This window comes from Pyrus communis, chromosome 3 (genome assembly GCF_963583255.1).
Source record: "Pyrus communis chromosome 3, drPyrComm1.1, whole genome shotgun sequence".
Taxonomy (NCBI): domain Eukaryota; kingdom Viridiplantae; phylum Streptophyta; class Magnoliopsida; order Rosales; family Rosaceae; genus Pyrus; species Pyrus communis.
Window position 1 is genome coordinate 11,756,729 of NC_084805.1, and position 7,288 is coordinate 11,764,016.

Sequence of the window (7,288 nt, forward strand, 5' to 3'; positions counted from 1 at the left end):
GACCGTGAGCCCTACAAGGAAGGATTGGTCATTGAGGTTGAATGATGCACTATGGGCATATAGAACAGCATACAAGACCCCCATTGGCATGAGTCCTTATCGCCTTGTGTTTGGGAAAGCTTGTCATTTGCCAATGGAGCTTGAACACCGTGCATATTGGGCCATCAAGAAGTTCAACTTTGATTACAAGGATGCTGGAATAGCAAGGAAGCTCCAACTTAATGAGTTGGAAGAGCTTAGAAATGAAGCATATGAGAATGCCAAAATCTACATGGAACGGACTAAGCTCTATCATGACAAGGCCATCCTAAGGAAGGAGTTTCACCAAGGTATGAAAGTACTTTTGTTCGACTCACGTTTGAGACTTTTTCCAGGAAAATTGAAGTCTAGGTGGGTGGGACCATTCAACGTGCTGCAAACATTTCCCCACGGAGCTGTGGAGATAGAGAACATGAAGAATGGCACCTCTTTTAAAGTCAACGGGCAGCGATTGAAACCATATTTGGATAAAGTGGATGAAGAGCAAGTGTATCAAGTCGTGGATGTTCTTGAATTTTCACCACCATGAACAAGCTACCATGTCTTGCCTAGACATTAAATAAAGCGCTTACTAGGAGGCAACCTAGTGTGGTTTGTGTTCTTTCTTTATGTTGTGTTTTTGTTGTTACCATTCCATATTCTTTGCTTACTTACATTGCATACAATTTTAAAACATCGAGGACAATGTTTAGGATAGGTTTGGGGGTGTGGGATGGAAGTTTTGTTTTGTGTTTGTGTTTGTTTGAGGTGTTAGTTTTGGTTAAGAGTGTTTTTGCATGCTAATATGAATGTATATGAGGACTATGTTTGAAAACAAACGATTGGGTTGCTATGGAAAAGAGTTGCATCTTATTGTCATTTATAAAGTTATAACTCTTGAAATTATGATCATGGAGGTACCATACTCAAATTCTGGAAGAAGAATGTGGAGACTACCCTAGTGAGTTATTTTGAGCCTATTTGCTTCTTTGAGAGGGTTTAAAGTGTTTCTACTCCTATCTCTTTCTTTCAATTTCACTTTAAATGATCTCATTACTTCTATTTTGATTGGATACTAAGAATTACTCTCTTTGCAGATACCATGTGTTTAGTATCATTCGTGAATGAACTCAATGAGATGATGTTTGGCTATGCATGTTTAACTACTAAAAGGCTTAAATCCTACCCATTTGTGTGCTCCATTCACCCTCGTTGCAGCCAAACACTTTAGCCCAATTCTTTCATCACCCACACCACATTCTAGCCCATTACAAGCCATACCTTATAGTTTGGGGAATACCAATGTGATGAAGACTAAGGGCAGATTGAGTTATAAAGCAAGATTGTGGCGTGTACCGAAGGCACCTATGTTGAAAATGTTTCTAAAAAAAAAAAAAAAAAAAAAAAAAAAAGAGGATCAAAGTGGATACAAACTCCAAATAGCCTAATTATAAAGCATAGGGCCTGGACGCCAAAAACAAAAGAAGACAAATGCCAGTGAAGAGCCTCAAAGACACCTTGGTAGGCCCCAAGCTCTAGTTTTTCATATCACTTCATTCGTAACCTATACCCTAAGCCTTGCATTACGACCTTGAGAAAGACCTAGCTGATCATTGGGGATGTATTCATGGGTGATAGTAAGTGTGTGTGTTATCTATATTCTTAGCATTTGATTCATTTCATGAGATTTACTCAGAAACTGTGCTTCCATTTCAGATTTCATATGTGAGAATTTTGATTCCTTTTACATAATTTCACTCATATATGGTTGTGGAGGGATTAAACCTTAGGGTCTGAGTGAAAATTTTGAGTGAAATCTGTGAGGAGTAGAGTTGAGGCGAATTCTATCTTAAGCATTTGGGTATGGTGACTTTGAAGTCGTAAGACATGGAGAAATATCTTTACACGTTACAATTGATACGATTCTTTGAAGTGGAAAACTTTTGAGTTTGAATATATGACAAAATCTTCATTGGTTCTTATTAGTTTGTTTAAAGCATGTTTTGCAGTTTTTGTAAATGTTTGTGGGTGTCATCACTGTAAACCCTCAGGAGACACAACTCCTCCAACTAGGGACACCTAGGGGTTCAAAGGCTTGTTGCACATGCTCAGTGCAATCGTTTGGCCAGCGAAAGTGGTTTAGTTAGATGTTTGTGTTTTGTGTGTTTTAGTTTTAAGTTTGCTCGAGGACTAGCAAAAACCAGGTTTGGGGGTATTTGATAAGTCACATTTTGCATGCATCTATATCTCGCTTATTTGGCGTCTTTGTGATGTTTTGGATTAAACTAGTTGCGTTTTACATTGTTTTGTGTTAGTATGCAGCCAAGTGTGTAATAAGATCAATTGGAAGGCAAATGAAGGAATGTGGTGCAATTCGACCACATTGGATGGTTCTAAACAGAAAGTGGTGCAATTCGACCACATTGGGTGTTTCTAAACAAGGCAAAAACATGCATTCACATGCATGTCACAACCTTGGCCGTGTGTTCCCATATCATCCCATCATTTGATGCAATTCTTGCACCAAATCAGATTCCTCACAATCCCATTTCCATCACTTAATTCATTTCAGCCATTTTGACACCAACAAACACAAACATCCATTCCGTGCACTCCATTACATTTCTACACATCACCTTTGCATTTCCATCTCTTTCATGTCCATTCCGTGCACTTCCATACCCAATTCCAGATTATTCTAACAGTTTCAGATTGTCCACTCCCTTGTGGCAGACTTTGCACATGTATCTTGGATTAAATATCCATATACCTGCAGATTATGTCCATTCCTTGCATCCTTTATTCCAGAAATTCACTCATCCCTTTATCCATGCCGTGTGCCCATTTCACATTTCCAGAATTTGTACAAACAATTCACTTTTGGCAGATTCCACTCACTTGTTGCAGCAAAGACACATGCATTTTGATTAAACAAAACACATACTTGCAGATCTTGTCCATGCCATGCTTCCACTACCTCAGAAACCCATCATCCCATCACTTATGCACTGCCATCTGAGTTAAACAAATGGTAGATCCAATCTGATTGTCTCTCCATCATTAACCTTATTCAGAAATTCACCAAGGGACTCACTCACTCTCCCTCTCTCTCGGATTTTCATTCCATTACACACATACATTCTCTCCATTTTACCATTGCATTCTACATTCTTTTCCTTTCACAGAAACTGTCCATATTCTCTCCCTTTCCCATCCGCAAGTCTTATTCATCATCCAGTCCATTACACACCCAAAAACCTCTCCCATTTCACTCCATTCTCTGTCCAATTTCTGTCCAAGGGCAGAAACCACCCAACCAAGCCACTCTACCTTCATCCGCACCACATTTTGGAGAAGCAACACCAAGGAACTCTTCAAGGACTTCAACATCAGTTTTGCTTCAAGGGTTTCTCCTTCTTAATCTTATGTTCACTCATGTTATTTACTTTGATGTTAAACCTTTGTAAACATGAAGTATAACTAATCCTCCTCTAGGGATTCGATGTAACCTTGCAAAGTTTGCCATGTAATTAAGTTAGAATGCTCATTTTGTCCATCTATTTCTTGTTTCATTTTCTGTTTTAATGGTGACTTTGTGTGTTGATTTTAATGTTTGATCATCATTTGAATTAATCACAAAGTTGTGTAGCCAAGATTAGAACACACATCATGTATAATCTTGGTAGATATGTGAATGAATGAAGGGAGTGTTTAGCACACATCCTGCCGAGTTAACCCCTTTGGTTTTATGAAAGTTTCTTGTACATTACATAATCTTGATTATGAACCAAAGTTGCACATCACAATTAGGTTCATGATTAGAGACATTTGATCAAATCCACACATCATATGGTTGATCATATCCAAGTGAAACAAACTCAAGGAATAGGTAGATGAATGAGTACAAGCTAACTTGACAAACATGGACTTAGTTAAGCAATGGTGAAACCGAATCCCTAGCTTCATTTCCATTGATACTATCCTATTACATTAGTTGTTGATTCATTTACTTGTGTTTACTTCATTTTCTCATGCTTTCAAGTTACAACAACAAATCTGTCTATTTAGACTAGTTTGATTCATTTCCAAATCTGCCTAGTTTGTTTAGTTTGATTCATTTTATAGAGTTCTTGCAAACAAGTAGTTACATAGGTCCAATTAGTCCCTGTGGATTCGACACCCTTACTTATGCCATTATACTAAATATATTCTAGCATTAAGAAGGGAATATTACATCAACAGAGGGGCCGACCATGGTGTTAGGGTTTTACTCTACACATGGCGGCATCCTATTAGCCAAGGTTTATGGAGATAATATTCTCAAGATATTAAATAGGAAATGATATCTTGAGATAATCATGTAAATATCCCTAATTGATTCAAATAGACATTACTTACTTGAATGAAGTTAATCTTTGGGAATGTATTAAAGATAGGATTTGGTAATTAATCCTTATCTTTAATGCCTTGACTTTTCCTTGCCATGGGCAAGTGAGCTGTGGGCAATCGTATTTAGCTGTTTAAATCTTCAAGGGTGCTGAGCTGCTCGTGGGAGTATATGAGAAGCCTGCACATTTAATGAGGGCAATCTTGTCTTTCTTGGGCAAAAGTCTACATGTCACATCTAGGATATTTGGGATTATTTTAGGCTTCACAAATGCCCCCACACCTGCTGGGCTATATGTAGGAAAAAATGGCAGTAGGTGTAGAAGTCCCAAGCTGTATAGGTGTGCAAGTTGTTTCCCAATTGGATGTAGATCTCATTTTTTGACTTGGAGATAGACTCTTCGAGGAAAAGGAAACCAATTGCCCGCAATACCTATTTAATTTTACCTTAAGCAGATGATTAAATAAATTTGGAGAACAATCTTCATTCCAACAAGGAAGAAAGATACTAGAGGAAATTTGTTCCCTCTCCCCTAGCTCTCTTCTTTTCTTGCCCTTGCAAAGAGTCATTTCTCATTGTTGTTATTCTTCTTTGTGCTGCATCAAGGTATGAAAAAGGTAATTTTCTTTGTCTTCTTGGGTGATGCTGTTGTAGGGCAACCGTTGGGATGGTGTGGCACGTCGGCTAGCAAGGGTCCGGGGGCGAGCAAGTAGTGTGACATGGGCCACGGCTTGGACTGCTCAGCTTGACTAGAGCTAAAGGTAACTGTGTAGCTTGGGCTGCAACTTGAGGTGATAGGGCACAGTGCAGAGTGAACCATGAGGCTCAAGATCCTTTTAGGGGCTTGAATCTGACATAGGCCAGTCAGGCATGCTGAGTGGTCTGGAGCAACTAAGCTCTTGTCATAGGTTGCTTAATGCCTCAAGCAAAGGTAATCATGAATAGGTGAGGTGAATGACGCGTAAGGCGAGGAGTTAGGCGAGCCGCGAGGCTCTAGCCTTTCTAGATTTGGGCTTAGTGTGGGCCAAGTGTGATAAGGCATGCTAGGGCCTAAGGGAGAGAGAGAAAGAGACGCGAGGTGCCATTTTTCTTGCTCATGACTTGGGGCGCATGCTGGGTTTCTTAGGTTAAGAATTGCGTAGTTGGGGCCACAGTTTGGGCCCTAGGCGCTGTGTTTAGCAGACTGAGCATGTGTTTGTGCCGTTAAGGAGAAAGAGATGTGGGCTGATGCCCATATGGGTCTGGCATCAGTTGGAGAGAAAAGAGGACCAGGTCATAAGGCATGTTGTATATTGCTGAAAAAGCTTGTCGTTGATCCGACTTCTCCCAAGGGGAAGAAAAAACTATTGAGTTTGAGCATGTGAAACCTGCTACTTCGAAGATGGCCACAACCATTGTTGAGAAAATTGCGTAACGAAAGGGTTCGGTGGTGCTTTAGCGTCTAGGTTTGATCGAAGCGCGCGTCTAGAGCTAAGTCCGGTTCAGCTTCTAAAAAGTTCACCGCTATGAAGATCAGATAGGTCGAATCTGATGCTAAAGTGACGCCTGGGCTTATTCCTCATTCTGCTGTGACTAATTCATTTGATGAGAAGGGGAAATATACTCACATGGGCAGTAGAGAGAAGTCCGTCGAGTTAGGCTCTGAGGAATTTCTCGAGGTTTATGCAATGCTAAAAGTTGACCTGCTTGAGGACATTGATGCATGCGCCAATTTTGTTGATAGTGTCAGGAGTATGATCCTCTCATACTCTTTTGTGAAGCGTCCTGCCTACTTAAGGAGGTTCTCCTTGCTTGTGACTATGCAGAAAAATTTGATCTTGGTAGTCGAGTATATGTGCATTGATCAAGATGCTGTCAAGGATGCTAAGGAGGTTGAAGGGGTTTGATGTCTCTGCCCTCACTTCTGTGCAGTTGGAGACCATTCATTTAGAGGTCGTCGATTTGAAAGCTAAGCATAGTACGACTCAGCCGATATAGAAAGCTGCAGAGAAAGAAGTCAGTCATGTTACACTGTGGCCCATGACCTTGAGTGTGTAAATTCGGAGCTACGATCTGCTTGTTTTTATAAGAGTGATGAGCTTATCTTCATGCATGGTGAAATGCTCGTGTCAAGGATGTTGCCAGTAAGCTTGAGTCCAAGGAAGTGGATCTACAAGGTTCGTTGTTTGCTAGTGAGAACCTAAAGAATGAACTGGATAAGCTACAGGATGCTCACACTAGGCTTGCTGGGGAGAATGTGTAGCTGAAGAATGAGACGGTTGGTCACGAAGTGGCGCTTGCTCCTTATTAGGTCGATTTCTCCAAGCTTGGCTATATAGACCATCTACAGGGTAGGCCGTTACATTATGAGTTTCATGAAAAGAACTTCGAGACTTATTCAATTTCTCCAGTTGATTTGCTTAACTTCTCGTTTGAGGCTACCTTTGGTGGAGCAACTGAGGGTCATGATGGAAGCTTTGGCTAATGAGAGTGGTGTAGCTACTGAAGGCGTGGTAGTTGAGGAACCAGTTGTTGCGTAGACTGCCGATGAGTATTCTTTTTTCTTAGACTTAAAAATTTTCTTCTTTTCCTTTTCGTTTTGCTTTATTTGAACTTTGTTGGCCATCGAGCCAGTTTATCAATTTGCTAGAAATTTAATAAACTGATTTCTTTGTTTTGCTTCATCCTCGCTATTTCGCCATGTCTTTTGCAAAACTTTATCGTAGGGCGACTAGGTAAGCTGTTTCGGCAAAGCAGTCGATCACATGTGGTCACTTTCGGTTTTAGTTTTGGCTTTGGGGCTTCGGGACTTCGAGAGCCTTGCCTACTCGAGGCGCTTGCAAAACTTTGTCGTAGGATGGGTGCTGGGTTGGCTACTTTGATGAAAATGTACCTGCAAAACAA